Below are 25,546 nucleotides of genomic sequence, written 5' to 3' on the forward strand. Positions count from 1 at the left end.
TGTCGACAATCACTGGTTTTTGATTCCTTTACCCCTGCCTTGGATACCCCAGAGAACCAGAATAGGAAAAAGGCAGTTTGGAAGAAGAAAGCTCTTTTGAAGCATACCTAGTTTTGTATACCCAAGACAGCATTAGACATCTTTATGAATTGGGGGGGGGAGCAAAAAAGGGGGATGACAGTTAATTGGGATATTAAATAAAATAAAATGGTTGTTAAGAACAGCGGGTATGAATGAGCAGAGGCTCAGTTAGGGGCAGTTGATCCCTAATGTTTCTTGCCCTGATGTTACCATCAGTAGGCAGAGGGCCTGTGTTTCACAGAAATGTATGAATTAAAGTTGAGATTGTTTTCCTTAGGCTCAAGACTTGAGTTTTGTTAGATCTTTAAAATAATGCTCAGAGAAAGGAGAAAGGTTTAAATATACATTTAAAGTACTGATTAAAAAAATCCAAGAAAATGAAAATAATTAAAATAAAATAAAATAAATCCCTCAACTAAATCCAACTGTTTAAGTGTGCTGGTGAATACCGTGGGGTTTCAACATTAGGGTAGAAAGGAACAATTTTGTTATTGTTACTGGGAGTAGATCAATGCCCCAGCAATTCTCCTAATGAAATGCCTTCACATTTATACCCCAAGGGTTCGCTAGTAGCCTTAATGGGCAAGCAATCTGAGGTTGAGGTTAAGTTATACATGTACAGTCATGTAAAAGATGTCCACATTAGTCATTTTGTGAAGGGAAACTCAAATGAAGAAAGAAGAAAGGAAGGCAGTAAGGAAGGAAGAAGGAAGGAAAGAAACGAAGGAAGGAAGGAAGAATGGATGGAAGGAAGGAAGGAAGAGTAAAAATAGGACATGTCAGTCCGTATTTGACAAATTTAAATTCCATCACTTCTTTCTCTGAAGGCAGATAAGTTTTTACAACTTGATTCCTTTAGATTGTTTTGGAGCATTGCCTTGCTAAGAGTAACTGAGTCATTCACTGTTGTTCATCAAACAATGTTGCAGTTACTGGATACAATGTTTACCTGGTGCTGCTCACTTCTCTCTGCATCAGTTCATATATTTCCAGATTTTCTGAAACTATTCTGCTCTTTATTTCTTTTATCAAAATAGTATGTACCAAAATTTGTTCAGTCATTTCTGAATTGATGGCTATCCCCTCAATTTCATTTATTATCCACCTCACAAAGAGTTGAGATAAATAGTTTTGTACAGATAGGTTCTCTCTCTCTCTCTCTCTCTCTTTCTCTCTCTCTCTCTCTCTCTCTCTCTCTCTCTCTCTCTCTCTGTCATAAAGATCTAGCAGAGATATTAAAATTTCAAAACACATTTTGTGTTGGACTGTCTCCTAGGTATAAAAAAGGCCATAAAACTTATCAGTAAGACTCTGATAGAGAGGGTAGTGGGCATTAGTCTACTCATGTGAATAAACACAAAAATATACCCAAATAAGTGAAATGTTTATGAAGCAGAAGACTTTACCAATATTGGAGATCAAGAGAAACTTCATATCAAAACTGTGACTTAAGTTGAAAGATGCCAAGAATACATTGGAAAAGACAGAAAACAGATGTAGGGAAAGCAATGAGAACAGTTACTAGACTCCAGGAGAGAGGTATGTCTTTCTTGTGCATACAATTGTTCCAGGCCAGCAGGACATTGGAACTAACTTTTTTTTAAAATTTTAAAAATCTGGTGGTTATGATTGTTTTTCTACAGATCATTTTTTAGATCTAGAGATATATTTTCATCCATTTGATTTCATATGGCCCTTATTGAGGACTCCTCCTCGTTAGAATCGGAGAAATACAGTGTTCAAAAATAATCCTTGTCGAATTCTCCAAATATTGTTACCTGCAGCAGGCCTGGGAGCTTTGCAACCCTAAAAAGCAGGACAATGCTACCCTTTTCCCTCTTGGAGCTGGTTTTTGACTCCAGAAAAAGAGAATTTTGCCTGTCTTCTCTTCCCACACCACCCCCAGGCTCTATTTTGAGGAAGTAGGGAGGCTAAATGAGGCTGCCTTGCAGCACAGTAGGACTCATTTCTGACTCCAGCTATCCATTTGAAGGTAATTACTGGTCCAACTGTGACTCCACCCACCAATCAGAGTAGAGTGAATGCTATTCAAGTGAATTTAGAGCAGAAATCCCTCCCTTTGAAGCAATGACCTATTCAAACACCTGCAGTAGAGGAAGTGAAGATAGCTAGTAACAGAAAAATGATTTCATTGGTTAATGGAGTTCCTCACAAATGAGGAACTTCCTCTGTCAATATAGAGCAATGCCTGCAAGTGTGTATGTGTTTATGTGTTTACATACATATAGCTACTGAGCTTTCAGGTGTCTTTATCACAATTCACACTCACCCTAATGATTTAAGACCTTGCTGGGTTAGCTACATCTCCTACTTAGATTTCTGTAGTTTTATATATATATATAGCTATTGGGTTGGGGTTCTACTGCTATCAACAGTTCTGAATATATAAATGCATATATACATAAGAAAATGAATACATGTGAATATGTATGTGAACATATGTATATACATGGTGTAGCATATATAATTATGCATATATAATAATAATAATAATAATAATAATAATAATAGTTTTTCTTGGGTATTGAAGAAGACTATGACATCAGGGAGGTAACGCCATGACATACTTGTGAATTAGATCTGAGAGAGTGCTAAGTCATCAGTCTCACTTTCTCCTCTAGAGCCATCTGGGTCCAGTGGTCAGATATGAATTAGGACTACTGGAGATGGCCCTGGATGAGAGGTAATCTGGGTTAAGTGACTTGCCCAAGGTCATACAGCTAGTGTCAAGTGTTAGGTGGTATATAGCAAATAGAACACTGGTCCTTGAGGCAGAAGAACCCAAGTTCAAATTTGGCTTCAGAAACTTGATAGGTACTAGCTGTGTGACTAGAATCATTGCTTCCAGGGTCAGTCTGTCTCAGGGGACTTTGAACATAGGTCAGTTGGTCCTGAGAGGTAGACCAGCATCGATCCCCATTGCCCCAGACTGATCAAAAGAGTTTCATATTCAGATTGCTAAATCCAGGGTAGTTGAGAGGGCCACTGAGAGGTCCACAATGTGGTAAAGAAACTGTTCCATGAGAAATCAGCAGGAGTCCTAGTGAGAGTCTCTTTTCTTTGTGAAGGCCAGTGCTGCTCTAGATTGGGTTCACCCCAAGAGGGGGACCCACAACTTGGAAAGCATCAAAGTTTCAGATGTGTCATCTGTGAAATTCTCACTTAGACCTTCCAGGGACACATTAGCTTTACTTTACTGTTGAAAGTTTGTGTTGTACATATACATTTACACATGCACACTTATGTGTCTATATATATATATAGAGAGAGAGAGAGAGAGAGAGAGAGAAAGAGAGAGAGAGAGAGAGAGAGAGAGAGAGAATGTGTGTGTGAGAGAGATTGCTATAGATATAGATATACTGTGAATATATGTACACATATATTTTTATCAAAGTGATTTGTTGTTTGAAACTTCAGTCTCTGTGTGATCCATTGAGGAAAGGAATTCAGGAAGTAGGAGGACAGTGGTTAGAACTAGTGCTTTGCTGTAGAGAGAGAGGTCAAGACAAAGTCCTCATTTAACATCCTGATCCTGAAAAATTCAAGTTAAGTAAACCTGGAAGAGATAATCAATATTTTGGGGTCTCAGTTTTCTTATCTATAGAATGGGGCTGGAAAGAGATGTTCTGTCTAATAATTTATAAGGTTGTTGAGAATAAAAACATTGAAAGTCAAATAATTATATGGATGTGAATTGCTATTAATAGATACTATCCCTGTTCATGAGGAATTTATTATCTAGTTGGGAAGATTGGACATGCACATTATAGAAGTAACTGCAATGCAGATTGTTATATAAAAAGCAGACAGAGAGAGATATGGTGTTTGAGAGTGGGACAGAGATAGATTTCAAGGTTGCATTAGTTGCATTAGAGATCAGGAGACCTCTCTTCCTTTCTTGGTTTCTCTTCACTGGTTTATGCCCATTCAGGCTTGGTGCTTAGTGCCTAGAAGATTAAGCATCTTCTATTAATGGTTGCAATAAAATATAGTTAATGATGGTCACAACAAATATCATCTTCATCTCACAACTATTCTTCTCTTCGCTTGTTCTTTCAAGCCAAGGGAAGTCCAATATAATAGCAAATAAAGACCTGCTTCAGCCTATTAAAAATCTTACCTTCCCAGAAAGATAAAATTTGTCCTGCTTCCAGATATCCAGACATCCAGGAACAGCTTTTATTTAAGTAAATTTATTTTTGTGTTTGAGTGCTATACATATTTATCTGCCTACATATCTATCTATACATATTTTATATATATATATGTGTGTGTGTGTGTGTGTGTGTGTGTTTATGTGTGATTATGTATCTATAACATTTGAATACATATGTGAATGTGTACTAGGATTTACATATGTACATATGCATAAATATCTTATGTATCTATAAAATATAAACTATATGTATGTATAAAAGCATATAGAAATTGATTTAGCATATACTTTATATATACATGTATTTCTATATCATATGCATGTATATAATTATTATTATTACTATTATAATCATCTAGATTGGTTATTTGAACTCTTAGGTTCTAAATGGTCCATCATAGCAGATGCTGAATCATAAATTGGACAGCTAAGTACTGAGCCAAGCAGTTGGCCATTGTTCTTTGTATCAAGAAAGGAAAGTTGGTAGAAATATTTTAAGTATCAGATGAAGCAAACCTGAGACCAGTGATTGGATTTTATCCATACATTCCTGGAAGGAAGAATTTTCATCTATCAAAAGCCATCTTAAAGCTTACTCTAAATAACTAATGAGAGAAATGAAAGAAAAATGATAAGAAACAAAAATCCCTGAATCTGAGAATTTGCCTCATGCTTATAAAAATTGATCAAAATGGCCAAAAATGGGACAAGTCATCATTGGATGGGTCAAGAGAATAAAGAGATACCTTCACATTTTTGGTGAAGCTTTGAATGAACATTTGGGAAAAAAATTTGGAATGATAAATAAGTCCATAACCTTTTACTCAGAGAGACATTATAAGGTTTCTACTTCAACATGGTCATTGATTAGAAGAACTTCCCCATAGACACCAAAAATATTAATAGTAACACCTTTTGTAGCAAATAGCCCTTCATTTGCAGTTTGTTTCTGTTTTTGTTACATACTAGGTTCCCATCTTTTGGGAAATGGCTAAACAAATTATAGTACATGAATGAATTAGAAGATCATTTTTGCTGTAAATAATGACCTAAGTGATAGAGAGAAACCTGGAAAGAGTTATAAGATCTAATGTCGAGTGAAAGAAAAAAGAAAACAGTCTACACAATGACAGTTATATTGTAAAGGCAAAAATAAAAATAAATATATCATAAGTGAATTTTGCAAAATTACAAAGAACAAAGATGGCTCCAAAGAAGTGATATGAGGAGGCAGCCTCACCCTACCTCAAAGGAACTCTGTGGATCTGGTGCATTTAAAATACTTTTTTGACTGTTTTTTGTTTTAATCAACTTTACTAATTAATAGTTCTTTTCTTTTTTTAAAGTATTAGTTATGTGGTTGAATGTCTTGGAAGACTGGGGAAAACATAGGAGAAATTCTTGTGATGTTAAAAAACAGGTCAATACAGATTTTAATAAAAGAAAAATTCTCATGGCCAAAGGAAAGAAAATGGAAGAGAATTAATATCAATTCTTAGTTCACCAAAGTTTTTGTTCTATATTATTTTGTACAAACAGATTTTTAAGTTTGTGAGGCTATGTGATAAATACAGAGAAACCTGGAAAGAGCTATATAATCTAAGGAAGAGTGAAAAAAAACTGGGTCACAATTTGTTGTTCAGAAGCACCCCTGAATACAGGAGATCTAGGAGTGAAACAACTCTATCATATACTAGTTGACTGGTCTTGGGAAAGAAAAAAAACATTTCTTCGTGTTTCTTCAATTTTCCCAATTGTAAAATAAGCAAGCTAGTCTACCTGTTTCCTTCTAGCTCCAATATTCTATTGATATCAGATTACCCAACATCACTTTCCCCATCTCCATTCCTTTGTCCCAGGGCTATGTAACTGAGAACCTGAGATCCCTGTCTGCCTCATCAAAAGGTTAAAACTGACTTGCAGAGTGTCACATGCACAATATGTGTCAGAGATAGGAACTGAGGTCTGAGATTTTAAAAGGAAAGATTCCACAAAATGAATAGTGATTACTTTAAAAATAAATAAGGCAACATAGGAGACTTGGAAGACAGGATGTACTGATTCCTTTTCATGCATCAAGCAGGTACTGTAATGGATTTCAGCCTTCCAGGGGTCATTTGAAAAAAAAATAACTCCTAAGATTAAGAATAAAAGATTAATTAAACTCTTTCCTAATTTTTTTTCTGTTCACAGAATTAAGCTCATTTTTTACTTAGCTTCACCCTAGTTTCCTAGAAATTTTATTCTCTAGTGTTTGCCAGGATGATTGTGATTTACTGACAAACCCTCATTGGCTCTTACTTCCCAAAGGAAGGCATTTGGGCTCTGGCTTTAGAGATTCACGCTGCTGAACAACAGTCTTCCTTTCATTGGAAAAATGGAAAAGGGAGCCCTTCATTTGCAGTTTGTTCCTGGTTTTTTACAAATCATTTGCCTCCCAGCCAGCATCATCCCAGATCTTCAGCTCATTGGTTTAGAGATGTAAAGGACCAAGACCAACTTTTCCTTTAACAGGTGAATCAGATAAGTTAAATGATCTCCCAAGGTCAAGGAGTTTAGAAGGTGTGTGGGGACAAGACTTAAACCCAAATCCCATAAGTTAATATTCAGTTTTATTTTCATAACTCTATGCTTCCTTTCCTATCTAACCTTATGAGAGAATTTTTTCCCCATTTATCTCCAGAAGGTATTAATAGGAGGAATGGTAGAATTTTTCAAGGGTTAGAATTGATTGAAAAACAAATATTTTTAATAATTAGAGTCACAAAAAGTGGATGAGCTGCCTTGGGGGAGACACTTTCCCTCACTGAAAATCTTATAGAGTAGGCTGGATGTTCACTTGAGAACATCATTGTGTGGTTTCTCATTTAAGTATGGATTGTATTGACTGGAGGTACTAAACTGAAATAGAAATGGACTAGTATTCCATCCATGAGGATACCTGTAGGCTGTATATTGACTTAGGAAATCACATACTAAAATTAGCTGTGTACTATTTTATTTTTATTTATTTAGTTAAGAATTTTCTATTCCATTTTAATCTGATCTAGGTCACATTTAGGACCACAATGTTACAACTCACAGTATGTGTTAGATATCACAGGTGTAGATGGCATCTAAAGTTCTTATTCTAACTCTGATAGAAATTTAGCATTTAATGGAATGAGTAGAAAAGATGTTAATATCCAACCTCTTCATTTGACAAAAAATAAACTGAATATGAATGAGATGAAATGTTTCGCCCAACAATATAATAATGAGTTCTTTTTTTGGAAATATTGAGTTTAAGATGTCTATGGAGCTCAATTCTGAGATGTTGAAAGGCAGTTGGAAATGTGAGACTAGAGGTCAATAGAGAGGCTAGGGTAAGAAAGATAGATTTGAGAATTATCAACATAGAAATACTCATTAAATTCACAGGGGCTGGTGAGATCACCCAGGGAAGTAGTTTAGAGGGAAAAGATAACAGGACTCTGGACAGAGCTTTGTGGGACACATACAATTAGAGTATGACCTAGAAGAGGTTCTAGCAAAAGAAATGATTAGTTGCAGCCTGATAGGTAGGAGAAGAACCTGGAAAGAGTAGTGTCAGAATAGTCAGGAAAAGCATGTGTGCAACAGTATCAAAGGTTGCAGAGAGGTCAAGGAGAATGAAGAGTGAGACAGGAATGAAGTCAGTAGATGAGAAATTCATAATTTGATTTCTCTCATAAGAAGACCATTCTAAAGAAATTTGAAATATTGTGGGTATGTGTAGAACATGTAACAAACTCACATCTACTCATTGACATAAACTACCCTCAGCAGAGGGGAATTTCTTTCTGAAAAAAGAAATTAAAAGTCAATACACAGTCCTAAAATGGAAATCTTAAAATGGAACCTAAATGAAAGTGGCAAAGGAGATTAGAAGGTAAATTAATCCTATAATCAGGGAGTTAAAATATAAATAAATCTGCCTATAATGGATGACAGAGACATTCATCATTAATTCACCCAAGGATGGTCTTCCCTGAAGCCATATGCCCACCCATCTGGATTTTTATGGGTTGCCTGCTCCTGAGTCGTACCCTACTCAGCTCTTCTTCCAAGGCATTCTGTTAGTCTCTGTGCCTCAGCCATCACCAGTGTAGGCAGGCCCCACCCTACCGAACCCAAATCAGTCTCCAATTGGTTGGAATAGAATTTTATTTTCCAAGAGACTATGTGGCCTGAAGATATAAGTTGGTTCAAGTCAGAGATAAAGAAATTCATGGAACAGGAGGACAAAAGATACCTTTAAGGGAACCTGAGGATACTTAGATATCTCTAAATTTTTAAGACTGATACCATGAAAAAGATTTATTCTCTCTCTCCAAAACAAACATTTTATCTGTGTGGGTGAATTATGGTCATAAAGATTTGGTAACAAGAACTGCTTTTCAGGCATATAGCTAAGGTTTCCCAGGATATCCATTCAAGAACTTATGAAGCCTCTAGGGTGGGGTATTCCTTTGCTGAGAGACTTTTCAAATATTTCTCCTAAGGCAGCAGTATGGCCTTGAGGGAAATGGAAAGCTTTCAGTGAATAGAAACAGACCCTGAGTCACTTGAGTGGCACTATGGTACCACTGTGTAATTTAATCTGCTAAGGTCATGAGGCCTATGAGACCTTTCTCTACAATCTTGATAGTAACCACGCTGAAGACAAAGTGCTAGGTCAGTTGGACAAGGCTCCTATATATCTATATTGATATTAATATTGCATAGATATATAGACATAGGTATATCTTTATATCTATATAGTTATAGATAGCTAGATTGTTAAATAGCTAACTAGATGGATAGATAGAAAATATAGCATTTGTAAGTGCTTGATATGTCAGTTATTTTACTAAGATTTGCAAGTATAAAAAGAGGCACAAAAGGAAGACAGTTTCAGGCAGTTTCCATTCTAATAGAATACAACAAATAAGATGGAAGGGTCCATGCATGGGGACAACGTACAGAAGTTGTATACAGAATGCTGTGAGCTGAATCAAGGTTGAAGGTAGCATAGTTGGCAGATAGCCCTTCCTAAAATGAGAACTAAAGTATGAATTCATGAATAAGAGGAGATTGTAGAGATGGAGAATTTTCCAGCATGAAGATAATCATTGGGATTATAAAACATTAGAAACTGACTTCATATATTTCAAAACTTCAGATAACTTCAATCCGACTTAAAGAGAAGCAGACTGCCCAGAACAGAAATGTTCTCTGTTCTGGCCAAACTCCACCCAGAGTATGTAGTCTTGCTATTCCCTTCTGGGAATCAGATTTTTAAAAAGATATTGACAACTTGGAGAATTTCCAGTTACAGATTGCAATCAGCATCATGAAGGGTCTCAAGATTTTGCCACTTAAAGATGAACAGAAAGTCCTAAAAGATGTTTAATCTAAGAAGAGAAGACAAAAGATGAGAGGGCTATCTTTTATTATTTAAGAGTTGCCATGGAGAAGCAGAATTATACTTTTTTATTTTTTTTTAATCTAAATAGAAAGACTGAAATTTGGGGTTGACTATTGATATGGAATATGATAAGATGGATCAATGCATGGCAAGGTAGCTGGAAAAATAATGAAGGGATGCCTACTTTGGCAGCATGAGGCATGAGTAATAGATTCTGGTGTCCACCACAGTTCTTTCAACTTGAAAATATTCCACTGTAAAGGTATGTCTTAAATTCTTATTGTGGGGCAACTGGGTGGTCTAGTAGACAAAACACAGGGATTAGAATCAGGAAGACTCATCTTCATGAGTTCAAATCTGGCTATCAAACACTAATTAGTTTGTATGACACTTGAGTGAGTCATTTAACCCTGTTTGTCTCAGTTCCTTGTCAGAAAAGGAGCTAGAGAAGGAAATGGTAAACCACTTCAGTATCTCTACCAATAAACTTAAAAAGTAGGGTAATAAAGAACCAAACATGACTGAAACTACTCAACAACAACAGTTATAAGTATTTAGCATAGTAGTCAGCATATAGTCAGAATATAGTTCTTAATATATAGTCAGTAGTGGATGGAAGATTTTAGTCAGAAAGTCCTATCTCTGACAGTTCAGTTCAAATTCTATCTTTGACACATACTAGCTGGGTGACTCTGGAACAGTCATTTAATAAAAATCTCAGAGTCCCAATTATCTCTTTAGGGGTATACCATATTTTCCCATGTATAAGACACACCCTTTTTTGGAAAAATTTGGGGTCTAAAAACTGGAAACATCTTCTACAATGGTTGTAGATTTTTTGACTTGCATTTCCTGCTTTCTTGAGCTTGTTGTCTTTGCTACTCATTGTTTCGCATTTGTTACTGGTATATTAGGTGTTATTTTGCCATGTTCTTCCCAGAAGTGACACAGAAAAGATTTTCATCCAGTACTGGATTCAAGTTCAAAGGGATCCAGTTTGAAAAAGTGAATGGAAATCGTGCTGCTGATTGTCAGTTTGGTCCTCCTGCAACTGGTAAAACAACCCAAGCCTGGCTATGGGAAGAAGAAACCTGACTGAAAATGTCCTGGCAGAAGAAGGCAATGAGAGGAAAGGCAGCCAAATGGCCTGAGTTAGAGGGGGAATTGAAGAGATGGATGGAAGAGCAAAGGGCAAGTGGAATTCCTGTGTCCATCAGGATGGTTCAGCAGAAGGCCAGAAGAATTGCTAATGAAAAGCAGTTACTGATTTCAAAAGAGGACACAATTGGTGCTTCAGGTTCATGAAATGGAATGGACTAAGCATGCATCCATGCACCAGACTTGCCCAGGGAGGGGTCTGTGATCAACCATGACCAGAGCACAGGCAGGAGAGCAGGCAGAGCCTCTCATAAGACAGTGATTTGTCATCAAACAGAAGACAAGTCAATGGATGGGAGTTTTGACAATGATGAGAAGTTGTCTGAATTTTATGCTGAATAAAATGAGTTCAATAAGTTTAATACATTTTTTTTTCAAAATTAAGGTGCATCTTATACATGAGGAATTATAGTATATTGCAGAGCAGGTGTTAGTAGACAGGGGATTTTGACTTTGAACACACACACATATCTATGTTGAGGTAAAAAAGAAAATTCTGTTATTATGGACGTTAAAAAGTAGAGAAGCAAACAGAAACTAATCAAACTAAAGTACCTTCTCTTCAAGAGCTTGTAAATCTTACTTTCCACTGAGGGAAAAATGACATAGTGCAACTAAATTATGTATATTCAGAAAAACCCCAGGGAAATCAGGAGAGGCCTCTCATAGGGAAGTGTGCTTGAGCTTGGCTATCAAGAAACTGGGAGATGCTAAGAGGCAAAGGTGAGAAGAAAAAGCATGCCAGTCTTGGGGACTGGTATATATAAACACACGGAGACCAGAAATGTTATATGTATGAAATAGCAAGTGGACCAGTTGAGTTGATATGGATCCTGGAGAGGTGGGTTGAAGCCAGGTTGTGAAAGGTTCCAAAAAGAAGATTTTATATTTGTGTTCTGCAGGCAAGGAACCCTAACACTTCGTGAGCTACAGGACCATATCATGCCTGGATAGGAAGCAAAGTCAGGAAGAAGCTTTAATTCTGAGGAAGCTGGCAATCTCTACCTCAGGGAAGGCCAGAGCCACTGCAGTGGTGTCAGTCTGGAGGCCTGTTCCCCACCCTCCAGGGATCCAGGCATGCTCAGGACAGAGGGCTTAGTTGGGGTTGGCTTAGCAGATGGATGACTGGCAGTATATTGGGATGATTCTCATCCCCCTGGCTCCAGGGCCTTTACAGTACCTCTTCAGAGAATGATCTAAGACAGACAGACAAGTCAGTTCTAAAGCTCATTTCATTACTTCTGATCCAGTTCCACCATACCAGTCCTGCACTTATACTATTTCCTGATTTTCCCCAGTTATTGGCCTTTGTTTTGAGTAACAGTGAGCCCCCTTCCACAACAGTCAAGAAGCTTGATAAGAAAGCTGAAGGGGATTTCAGGGAAGTATTTGATTTCAAGCTTCAGACTCTTTAATCTGGAAGAGAATTAAAATAGACTCTTCCAGGGCCCAAGTCTCCCAGGTTTCCAGAACGAAGTGAGGCTAAGAAGGCAGTCTTTGATTGTCCTCATCTCCAGGTAAGGATTTGCAAACTAGAGGCTGCAGGGTTTATGAGTCAAATTGAAGAATGCAGCCTTCCTGGTCCCTTAGAGAGTTTGACCCTGAAGCTTACATTAACCAGTTACAGTGATGTATTGAGGGAGTGAATCTTCATAATCACTAATGAGGCTTATAGTTCAAAATCCACCAGGCAAAACAGTGAAAGGAGGAGCCTGAGCATCTAGGTGTGTCCATTTGTATACATGTATGTATATGTGTATGTTTGTGTGTATGAGTATGTGTGATCTTTCAAAGAATGTAAAACAAAGTTGCCTGAAAAAATGCTATAAAAAAACCTAATTACCCAATAGGAAAGTAGCAGGGTAAGGGAATGAGGGGTGGGGGGAATGATGGTGATAGAAGGGAGGGCAGATTGGAGAAGGGAGTAGTCAGAAGCAAAACACTTTTGAAAAAAAGACAGGATGAGAGGAGTGAGAAAATTTAAAAATGGAGTGAGGGAGAAATAGAATGGAAGGAAATACAGTTAGCAATAATAATTGAAAAAATCTTTGAAATTTTTCTAAGGAACTTATTTCTCAAATATATAAAATACTGAGTCAAATTTCTAAAAATATGAGGTATTACCCAAATGATAACTAATCAATAGATCATAGCAGTATTCATAAGAATAGTCATATAGAAAAATGTTTTAACTCACTATTGATTGGAAAAATACAAATGAAACTAATTTTGAGGTACTACCTCATACCTATTAGATTGGTTAATAGAATAGGAAAGGAAAATGATGAATGTTGGAGAGGATGTGGGGAAAATGAGACTGTAATTCATTGTTGGTCAAGTTATAAACTGATTCAACCATTCTGTAGGGCAATTTGGAACTTTGCCTGAAGGGCCATAAAACTACATTTATGCTTTGACCTAGCAATACCACTATTAGTCTGTATCCCAAAAGAGATAAAAAATTTAAAAAAAGGAAAAGGACATATATGTTCAAGAATACTTACAGTAGGGCTTTTATGGTGGCAAAGATTTGCAAATTGAGGGAATGCCCATCTGTCGGGGAATGGTTGAACAAGTTATAAGATTGGATGGAATACTATTGTGCTATAAGAGCTTATGAGCAGGGTGATTTCAGAAAAACCTGGAAAGTATTATATGAGATGTGAAACACTTTCTGTACAAAATAACAGTAATACTGTAGGATGATCAATTCTGAATGACTTAATTATTCTCAACAATACAATGATCCAAGACAACTGAAGGATGTATGATAAAAGATACATTCATGGAGAAAGAACTTATAGTACCTGAATACAGATTCAAGTCTACCTTGTTTACTTTCTTTTTAATATCTATGTCTTCCTTCACAACATGACTATTATAGAAATGTTTGGCATGTCTACACATGTATAACCTATATCAAATTACTTGCCTTCTCAATGAGAGCAGGGTTGAGAAGGGGAAGGGAGAGAATTTGGAACTCAAAGTTAAAAAATTGTCTTTCCATGTAACTAGGGAAAACAAAATGCTAAATAAATTTTAAAAAGAAAACAAATAAAGAACTAAAAGACACATGAAGAATGTGAGGGTGGGATTGGGGAAAAGAGCCCAGAAAAGATGATGCCAAAACAACAACAAACCAAGGACAGAAGCAGCAGTAGCAACAGTAGCATATCTCTGTAGGCAGAATTGTTAGCCTCTGTGGAGAAAGAAAAACCAAACAAAAGAACCTAAAAGATAGGTCAACCAAAGACCACAGCATCAAAAGATGTGGCCTGAAACAGAGCAGCCAAAGAAGAAGTCCATTTGGGTGTCCTCTTTGAGGAATTACAATGTCAACTAGGAAGAATGGATAAAGCTCCTTCTATATGCTGCAGATGAGGAATGAACTTGTGACTTCTCTGTTCTAGGGAAATCTAAGGTGAAGAAAGTCCTCTTCTTATGCAATTTAGAAACTTTTCGACTCCTGATGGAAAATAGCATCCCTATCCAGAGGAAAAAAAAATCTGCCGAATTTAAATGTAAACCAAAGCTTACAATCATCAATTTTTTAAAACATTGTCTTATGTATTATCTTTTTTTCCTCTCTCTAATTTTTTCTTCATTTGGATTTGATTCTCTTCTTTCACATCACCATTAATATAGATCTGTGTTTAGCATGGATGTACATATAGAGCCTATGGAAGGGAAGGGAGGTTGGGAGAAAAATGTAAAACTCAAAACTTTGCTAAAAAATTGTTGTCGAAAACTACCATTGCATGTTGTTGGAAAAATAAACAAATGTTTAGAGCCTTTTCTACATATTATTATCTCAGAAAGTTGACTAGACTAGTGATTTACTCCTCAAGGCTAAAAAGTCTGTTTATATCAGATAAGATTTGAACCTCTGTTTTTAGTGTTTAGGAGGGTATCTTCCTGGCTTGGTTGTCAAATAATCAGTTTATGAAGAAAAAAAGTGAAATCGAGATTATTTTCAAGGAGTTTATTGGTAGAGATAACATGTCTCCCTCTTAAGTTGCACATTTATAAGTATAACAGCTCCTGCTACCACTCACTTGTCCAAGCCCCATTCTTACTGGCAGGGCTTGGCATTGGCAAAGGCTGAGTCACATTGTGATCACTAGGGCTGGCTTTTGTATCTTTGGGCAGAAGATGACATCTAGGTGTCCCATTGCCCAGGCCGGGACTCTCAAGCAAGTTTCTTTGCTACTGTTCTGGCTCTTCAATGGTCTCAGCTGAATTGGACCATTGGACCCTGGGAAGTTGGGGCTGAGCAGACAGACCATTTTTGCTGCCAGTCTATTGAAACAAGCTACGCTGGGCTTTTCTTGGAGGATGGAGTCTGCTGGAAGAATTGAGCCTCTGAATTCCCTACGCTCAGTTTTTGATGTTCAAAGCACTGACCACCTTCAGCCCTGGCTCTGCTGGGTGATCTTGAGTCTTGTTTGATTATAGCATTATGGGGATCAGTTGGAATGCAACCTTCAGCTGAGGGGCTTCCTCCAAACTTCTCTTCTTCAGAGGCAAGAGGGAAGAGAAGTCTAATCTGTCCAGATCAGAAAACTCTGCCTGTCCAATGTCACTGTCCTCAAAAAAGTACTTGCCCTTGCCTTGGGATGAACAGAACTATTTCAGTCACTTATATGTTCCCTCTCCTCTGGGATCTCAGGCAGATGACTTGCTGGGATCAATATGTCACCTCTGCCTAGGGTCAAAGGTCACTTGGCCCTTTTATGAAAATAAGCAAAATCACTTTTTTAAAAAATTTTTGGAGGAGCTTCCTACACAGTATCTGAAATACAGTACCTATATATTAGATGTTTAATCCTGAGATCTTTTCTGGATTGAGACCATACCTCCTCACTTGGGAGCCTCTGAAACCCCTTCTTCCCTCTATTGGAAAGCATGGAGGCTTGATATCAGAAGACTTATCTCTGATCCTCCTTTTGGAGAGCATCCAGAGTCACCATTCCATAATTGTGTGAGTCCTCACCTTCCTTCCCTCTCCCCTTCAGTTTCTTTTTACAGGTTGGCATCCCCTCATTTGATTATGAGTTCCTTCAGGGTAAGGACTGTCTTGTCTTTTTTACCTGGCATTTGACAGGCTTTACAATGTTTATCTGCTGACTGTTTAGTATATGAAGACTTAATTTGGGTGGATCTAGGCAGTAAACTTTAAACTGAGCTGGGGATTTTAAGAGGAATGGAAGAGGTAAAAAAATATTTCAACCTTGAAGCATGGATAATGGCAAGTACAAAGGCAGAGAGAGGGAAGGGAGAGCATTATGTGCTAAGATAAGCTAATGAACAGGAAGCTCAGTTTACCTCTCTATAAAATGGGGATAATAATGATCGATTTCTCCAGTTTATGATGAGGATCAAGTTAATATTTTAATCTGGTAAAATAGCCTATAGTGCAATCTTTAAGTAATTTAATTTAATTCATCTTTTAAAATGACATTGTATGTCATTGTCAGTCCCTCTGCCAGGTCTTGGGGTTAGAAAGACAAAAATAAAGTCCTTGAGCTTCTATTCTATCAGAGGAGGCAAAATGTACATGCATGTATATGTGCAAATATATAAAATGAATGCAGAATAATCTGGGACTGGGTATTTAGATATAGGAAAGAGATGTCCCAAAATGTAAGTTATGTATGGGAGTTTGTGGGGGGGGGGGTGGGCATGGAGGATCTTTTTTTTTTTTAGTTTTTGTTTTTGTAAGGCCATGGGGTTAAGTAGCTTGCCCAAGGCCACAGGGCTAGGTAATTATTAAGTGTCTGAGGCCGGATTTGAACTCAGGTACTCCTGACTCCAGGGCCGGTGCTCTATCCACTATGCCACCTAGCTGGCCCTGAGGATATTTTTTGATTGAATTTCATCTATAAATGGAGAAATGGGTCTGAAATCATAAGATCTGGCTCAAGGCTTGCTACACAACTGACTCTGGGACTAGATAGAATTCCTTTCCATACTGAAGATTTCAGTTCCCTATGTAAAATATATGTGTGGGGGTGGGAAGATTAGAAGGCATTTTCTCTAAGGACTTTCCTTACCTTTCATTTTTTTCCCCAGAAGTAAATGGAACAAGCCACTAGTCTAGGGGACAGGTCTCTTTTAGAGAACTACTTAATCATGACTCCTGCTCCCCTCAATCCTGACCAGTTTATAACAGCCTTGCTCTACTGGCCCATCAAATTTATGAGTCCTGGACAGAATGATGTGATTATGGGAGTGGTGTCTTTCTGAATGGCCTTTTCTGTCCTTTCTGTTGGACCCTCTGGAAGGAGAGGTTCAGCTATTGAGCCATGATTCAGCAGGGGCTGTCATTTCTAGCAGATCAACCAGCTACATGCTGCAGTTTGTTGGATGACTTCCAGGCTTTTGGTCCTGTTGCTGGGCAGGGAGGGGGTGGAGGTTGGGAGGACTGGCATGCTGGAGGAGGGCCAAGAGCAGAGAGAAAGGCAGGGATCTCTGCTAAGAGCCACCAGAACTGTACCCCTGCCTGTCTGGCTGGTGCCTACTCTAAGAACCCACTCTGGAAGGGAAGCCAGAGGGTTAGGAGTCACCCTGGGTCTGAGCAAGTTGGAAATTGGTAAGGATATTTAACCTTAACGTTGGAGTAAGCAGATGCTCTAGGCCTTCCTTGAAAGGGATCTGAATAAACAGAACACCAGATTGAAAATCTTGGCAATTAATTTGATTATTAGCTTTGAGAAATGGAAATGTGAGGCTGTGAGCTTTCTCTTCTCTTCTTTACACTTGAAAACTTTCTGATATCAATCACCGTTGTCTCCTACTATTATTGCCCTCTGTGAATTCTTGCTAAAGACAATCCCTCTACATGTCCCTTTAATGGCATCTCCTTCCTATCTCCTTCTGAAGATTTAGTACACGATCATCCTCCCAATCTCTGCAATCTCTTATTTGCCCCATTCACTGTTTTCTTCTCTGTTGCTTATTTCACTCTTTGTCATCCTTAAAAAAAAACAAAAACAAACCCCAAAACAGCGACTTTCAATAAACCCAATTCTCTTCTCCAGCTCCAGTCTCTTATCTTTCCTCAATTACTCAGCCAAACTCCTTAGACATATCTGTTCCCTCCATTTTCTCTTTTCTCTCTCTCTCTCTCTCTCGCTCTTGCTCTCGCTCTCGCTCTCTCTCTCTCGTCAATTCTTTCCAACTGGCTTCTGATTTCATTATTCCAATTCTTCTTCCAAAGTTACCAGTGATTTCTTAATTAGGAAACCTGATGGCCTTTTCTCAGTCTTCATCCATATTGAAGTTTGAAGTGTTGGACAGTGCTGATCACCTTTGTCCTCATAGTCTCCTTTCAATGGTATCGTTTGTCCTGCCAGACTTTGGATAACCTAAGATAGTGTTGTTTTTGTTGTTTGTTTCTTATTTGTTCTGCTGGTTTAGTTAAAGACGTAGGATAAACTTGAGAACAAGACACAGAAAGCTGTCTCAGAGTAATCTTGATCCAGGCAATGAGGGAGGTAAACTTGGTCTCAGGAATAGCTTTAATAAAATGTTGTGTCCTCTTTTTTTTTTTTAGGTTTTTTGCAAGGAAAATGGGGTTAAGTGGCTTGCCCAAGGCCACACAGCTAGGTAATTATTAAGTGTCTGAGACTGGATTTGAACCCAGGTACTCCTGACTTCAGGGCCAGTGCTTTATCCACTACGCCACCTAGCCACCCCTTGTGTCCTCTTAAAATCAATGAAATCCTTGTAGTATGTACCTTGTTCAAGTCTGGACATTAGACCCATTGGTAAGTATGCAGGAGAAAGAGCCTTCCAGTTGGAGGCTAGAAGTTAGAGTAGGAGCTTTTGAAGGTCATCTCCAAATTGAGATTTGAACAATCACAGATTTTGGAGTGATAAAGACCTTACCAATTTTTTAACCAGTTTAATCCTCTCATTTTGATGCTTGTTTTCTTAGAGTCTGGTGCTTAGTGCTTTGATGTCAGCACAGTGGTTTCCATGTATCATCTCATTTTAGCCTCTTAAAACATCCTTGCAAGGGTAATGGAAGCAGTATGATAGTCCTTTACAGATCAAGGAAATGATTTCAGAAAGGAAATTGATCGTGATAACAATATAAGAGGCAAAATTTGAACCTGGATTTTTGCTAACTTAAAATTCTATTCTCTGAGCTTTTATTTAATTAATTGATTGATTTGGTTGTGCTGTGGTACCTATATCAGCTAGAAATGGGATCTTGAGATGACCAATATGAGTACCCGCATGTCCCCAGGATATTCACAGTACTGAACTGTCCACCTTGGAACCTGATGATGCCTATGATCATAACATTTGTCTATAGTGTTAGAGTGATAGAAGTAAATGTGGGGGGAGAATGCTGGCAGACTGGGAGCAGGTTTGCTTTCCTGATAATTTCTTCTTTTTCTCATGCTGTGGCAATCTTTTGCTTTTTGATGGCTTTAATGAAGTCTGTACAGCCTGAGTCAATAGTAGGGTCACTCTGACCTTAACTCACAAGGAAGCCTACTGGGTGCCTACTGTTTGGCTCACAGAGTAGATGTATTGCCTTGCTTCTCATCTCCTTCTGTGGCATTATTCATGTCCTAGCAACGTTTGGGTTTCAGAATAAAGAAACAATTACCCCCGGATCCATGCCAGCTCCATAAATGTTCACTCAGAATTCTGAGAGGAGGCATTCTTTGCCTAATGCCTGGAACTTTCTGAATGTACGTAGGTTATTTATGGAGTTTTTGTCATCTAAATGAAATAGAACACACAATTCTCAAGAAATGGCAGCTTCAAGCTGTATTTTTACTCTCTTTGACCTCATCTGCAGTGTTTTTGTTTAGCTTTTGCAGGGAAGCTTAAGCTTTGGAAGGCTTTTTTTTTATTGGATTCCTATTGATCAAACACAATTCACCCATTCTGATGGATGAGTGAGGTCAATGAAAATAGATGTAATTAATCATAAGAAGTAAACTACCAACTGAAGCAAGTCAGTGTTCGCTCTAGACTCTTAATACAGAGTTCAATGTCTAAAGTTCATCTTAGCCACCCCCATTTAACTGAGAGGTATTTTGGTCCTTTAAACTACTTGCAATGTCATACTTTCTCCAGTGATGCAAATTACAACCCATTCAGATCTCTCAGCTTTGGCAATGCTAGTCAGTGTTCAATCAACAATCCTGCCCAAGAGGCCCCACCCAACTTTCCAAGGGCTTTCTTTTAGATTTTTTTTAAAAATCATTTTGTGACTATAAGAGGAGCACAAGTCACCCAGTCAAATCTTCCCCACCCTCATGATCACATTTTCAGATCATACTTGGCTCAAACTTACCTCTTCTCATACTGTTCTTATTAATTGGAAGCTACTTATGCCCATCACGTGCATTTCTATTCATAAAAAGAGATACAATTATTTTTCCATACCATCAAAAGTATTAAATATTAAAATCAGAGAGATGGGACTGAAGTGAATTCTCTATATTGTAGCTTTTTATTTTGCTTTTAAGAAAATTGAAAATCTTGTCTTTTGGTAAAAATAAAAAGCCCTATTTTCTGTAGTAAAACATTGCCGTAATGGGGGTCAGAAGTCATTGACTTCAATGTGATGTGTTCTTGTTACTGATGACTTGTGTGACTTTGAAAAGGCCACTGAAACTTTGATTTTATTTCCTCATATTTAAAATGATAGTTGGATTAAATGACCTTGAAGAGTATTTCTGGTTCTAATTCTATGTCCTGTGATTCTCTGTGATTTCTTCTCTGATACTAAGCAGTGTATTAGTAATCCCATCCTCTTACAAGAACAGTGCTCACAAGGATTAAAGAATGAACTTGTTTATTAAAGATTAAGGAACAGAACTACATTTCACATCATTCAGGGGTCGAACTGAATAACCAATTTTCCAATGAGCTCTTCTTTCCAAAGATCCCTGGATCAGTTAATGATAGTCAAAAGAAGAGTTGTTGACTCTCAGGTGATTCCTCATTCTAGGTCCTCTGAAAGATATTCATGGTTGTTGCCAATTATAGTTTTCTTCTCTCCCATGAGGAGGTTTCCTCTCTCTGGGAAGCATCATCCTGACTACAATTCTCAAGGCTCTGATGTCTTGTGAAGCTTGAACATCTAGTTTTCTTTAACTCCCAAGACGAGCCAGTCTCCACTCCATGTTCTATCTTCCCTTTATGAAACTCCATCCTGTGGGGCACACTGTACATCCATAGCTCCTCTCCCCTGCAGTTTTCAGCAACTCCCACAAAATGTCAGTGATCATTTTAATTCTTTAGCAAATAGGTTTCTTGAATGAAGTGAAATAGAAAATCAGGTTAACTGAATTTTGTAAATCTTGAGTTCTTGCTCCTGTATCTCCCTGACCTGACCCAAGAATTCACCAAGAAAGCAGAAACATAAACACCCCAATCCTCTTGTGAATTGGCCAAACCACTCCTGTACCAAAAATCTGTTGTCATCTCTCCCTGAATCCACATATTTTGAAGCTTAGAATAATCCTTGAATTTATCCCTTGGGTACACTTTCTGATCCCATGACAGTTGGCTACATTTATTTAAATTACTCAGGGCTGGCGCAGCTAGGTGGCAATGGATAGAGCACTAGCCCTGGAGGCAGGAGGGCCTGAGTTCAAGTGTAGCCTCAGACACTTAATAATTGCCTAGCTGTGTGATCTGGGCAAGTTACTTAATCCAATTGCCTTAAAAAAATCAAATTAAAAAAATAATGTATTACTCAGGCCCACTTCCTAAGGGTCTGAGTGGAGGGACTGGCCAATTCTCCCTTTGCATTAGTGCATAGGGAGGAAGCAAAGTCTTACTGAATTTCATATTGAAGACGACCCCTGTTCTACATATTGGAAATAGAAATGAATAAGCAGGTGCTTTACATGTAAAGATCTGTGGGAAGAAAGGGAAAAAGCAAACAAACCTTGAAACAATGTTCTGCCTTCACTGCTGATGTGAAAATTCTCCTTCCCACTCAGAGAGGAAATGGCAGGTTTGAAATGACCTCATCCTTTCAGGATTTTAACTAGACAGATCAGTCGATGTAAAAGCCTCTGTCCAAGGAGGACTGGCTGTCCATTATGGTAGGATTCTCATTCTCTACAGAACATCTGGCTAACAGGATGCAGACAGTGGATGTGGAGGGGGAGCCACCGAGCAGGGAAACCCAGCCAGGCCCTGGATGAAGGAAGGTCCCTTTCAGCACAGCGGAGGGCTGCTCCATCTGGGAGGGGAGTCAGCCTTCTGCTTTAGTCACAAGTTCTGACGTGTGAAGGACAAAAGAGTGGCAAGGATGCAGACCGAGGAAGCAGCACACCTAGGGTGGCTGGGTCTGGGAGCCACTGAGCCTGGGGGGGAGGTGTAGAGTCACAGACACAGAGACCCACACACAGACATAGACAGATATAGGCATGCAGACACACACCAACACACATAGACACACAGTGACAGAGATATAGGCACAGAGACACAGACATAGACACACACAAACACATACAGACACATGCTCACTGACTGTGGTAGCCCTTTGAGGAAAATGGCCAAAGGCTAGAAAGGAGGGCAGCTGGATTTCCATAGCATTTACATTCTAGATAAATGATGATATATAGATAGCTATGTAGCATGACATAAGTAAATACATGATATACAAAAGAAGATAAGCTAATAGCTAGAAGATATTGAACCAAGGAATAGAAAGCTCGTTTTGTACATGCTACAAAGAAAGGCTGGGAATGTTTAGTGCCTCAGCCTAGAAAAAAATGTAGAGAGAATTAAGCTGCTTTAATAAGCAGGAGTCCAACAGTGCTGGTCATTATGCTAATAAAGGTCAGCTTAGCAACAGAGACCAAATTGGTCTAGACCCTACGTGGCCAAGCAGCAGCTCCTCCAGAGGGAGGCTCCGGAGGGAGGAGGTGACTCCGGAGAGGGGGGCAGGGACCAAGTCTGCCACGACTGGAACAAAACTGTCCTCGGTGCTGTCAAGGTCTCTGGACATCAGTGTTTGCCCCCTACCCTGCCTCCTTGGTTTCCTTGTGTGGACCCTCCTAGCTAGGACTTAGGCCCAGGATTCCTGGTCACAAGGCAGTGAGGAGAGGGAGACCTGCCCCCTTTAGCAGCTGCGTGCCAGTCTGTAGAAGGGCTGAACGTCCAACAGGAATAAAGATGTGGCCCCCTAGCATTTCTGGCCAGATCATGCAGTCCCCATGAGACACAAAGGGAACAGTCCTTATCACCAGAGAATGTCCATCCTGCTGGAGCTATAGTAGAGGGCGACAAAATGGGCTGTAGAGCAACGGTGGAACTGCAGAACATATTGGTTAGCAATGGTCCAATGCACAGGTTCTGAGTTAGCATGGATTTATTTGCCTTTGCCTTGTTGTACTTGTTATGTTCTCTGGGAGAATCTTGATAAAGAACTATTTTCTAGGTTTTTCACTTAGATTTAGACATATGGATATCATGGTCCAGGGACTGTAGAGTAGACTACATAGTTAGCAAGACTTGAATTTAAACTTTGGTCCTAACACAATGACTTTGTATTCTGGAATAAGTCATTTCCCCTCCCAGGGGATTTACAGTGAAAATGTGGACCTGCATGGAGAGATGAAGTTTCCTTACCTGGAACTTCTCTCGAGCGTTGAAATCACAAGTTGACACCTTCTTGCTTTTCCTTGTATGTATTACACACACACACACACACACACACACACACACACACACACATATATATGGATATGAATGAGCATATGTGTGTTCACATATGTATGGTGTGTTAGTAAGTGGGGCAGAGGGTGTGTTCAAAAGGAAATTGGGAGTTATTATTTACTCTCACAATCACAGACCTCACAGGATGGCAGATTGAGGGTTAAAAGGAAATTGGGAGGAATGATAATAAAATGTTTTAAGGTTTGGAAAGTGCTTTACAGATTTTATATCTGATCTTTCCACCAAAGCTGGGAGGTGGGTGGTGGTGTTCTCCCTATTTTAAAAATGAGGAAACTGAGTCAAAAAGTGACTAAGTGACTTACTCAGAATCACAGAGCTGATGCATATATGAGACTGGATTGAAACTTAGGGCTTCCTGATTTCAGTGAATATAATTGTGTTTAAAAGATTCTGGTAATTATTATTTTAAATCATATTTTTTCTCTTTCTGCCTTTATCTTTTATATTCTATTACTAAGCCTACATTTGGGCCCATATACTGTCTGCAGGCCACTTTATTTGATCATTAAGTTCCTTTTGTTATACTTTTTGGTATTTTGACCTTTTTACATTTATTTTATATTTTTCTGTGCCCTCAACACAGTCATTTTCTAAAATATCATATAGCTCTGAAGATCATGCATATTATTTGGAGGACACATTCATAATGACATAATTATTTTATTTCTCTGATATCTCTAGCAATTTAAAAATTCTATATTTTCCTTTTGTTTATTTTGAATTAGTTTTCTTAAAACAGTCAGAAATATCTCTTCCTGCTATCACTGGGTATTTATGTCTTTTAATAAATATCTTTTTATGAATTTAGATGCTTTTGGAGAATATGTACCATATTTAATATTTATTTAGTTGTCTATGGTTACTTCAACAGTAATTTAATTTCCTTATTTTGTGAATGCTGATGTATGCTTTGCATGTTACCACCATTGAAATTTCTTTTTTATTTATTCATATTAAATTTTCATTTCTTTGCTTTCTGTATTCATACATAATATTTTCTAGTCTCTCATCTTTATTTTTTGATATAATATATTCTCATAAGCAACAAATTAATAGTATTTTATTTTCTAATTCACATCTCTTTCATTGTGTATCACTATATGTCACTCTATTTCATTTAATTGGATTGTTTAATCCATTGATTTTAAAGTTATGAGTTATATTTTCCCCTCAATTTCTAACCTTGAACATCACCAGAAGTGGTTGGATGCCAGAACTTTTCTCTGTAGTGAGAAAAAAATGAAAGAATAAAAGATAGTAGAGAAAAGAAGAGTAAAGATAGGAGAAAACAAAATTGACATGACGGGGAGTGAGGAATTGCTGTCAATTAGTGAGGATTTATGAATTCCTTGAATTGACTTCTTCAGATAAAATAACAATTTTAACAATGATGGTGATAGTAATGGTGATGGTATTATCATGATGATGATAATTATGGCGGCAACAACAAAAGCCAAAATGACCTAATTGTGTTAATTTCTCGTTCTTTTAATGACAAGGAAAGATTATTCCCTATTAAATCATTCTGGACAAAATGACTTTGAGTTGGTCTTTTGTGACATAGTTGTTAGCGACATGAATGTATATTAGAGAAAAAAAATCTTTCTTTTGTCCCTTAGTCTGGGTCCTCTCTGAGACTTGAATTGCAATTAGCTATTTTTCCTGGATGGTGGATGATGACACTAACTGATTTATAAGGTGCCTGCAATTAGACAAAGTTAAGCAGATATTGATGCAAATTTAAGAGAGAGAGAGAGAGAGAGAGAGAGAGAGAGAGAGAGAGAGAGAGAGAGAGAGAAGATTTTAGTAATTCAAAATGATAAACTCTAATCAAACCCTCAGGATATTTGACCACTTCATTTCAGTACAATGATGTTTCTCTTCACTTGGTTTGACAATTTCTGAGGGAATATATTTCTGATCTAATCTGTCTTTCAAAGGGAAAATAAACTTTGAAGCACAGTTTATAAAACCAG

This window comes from Macrotis lagotis, chromosome 6 (assembly GCF_037893015.1).
Source record: "Macrotis lagotis isolate mMagLag1 chromosome 6, bilby.v1.9.chrom.fasta, whole genome shotgun sequence".
NCBI lineage: Eukaryota > Metazoa > Chordata > Mammalia > Peramelemorphia > Peramelidae > Macrotis > Macrotis lagotis.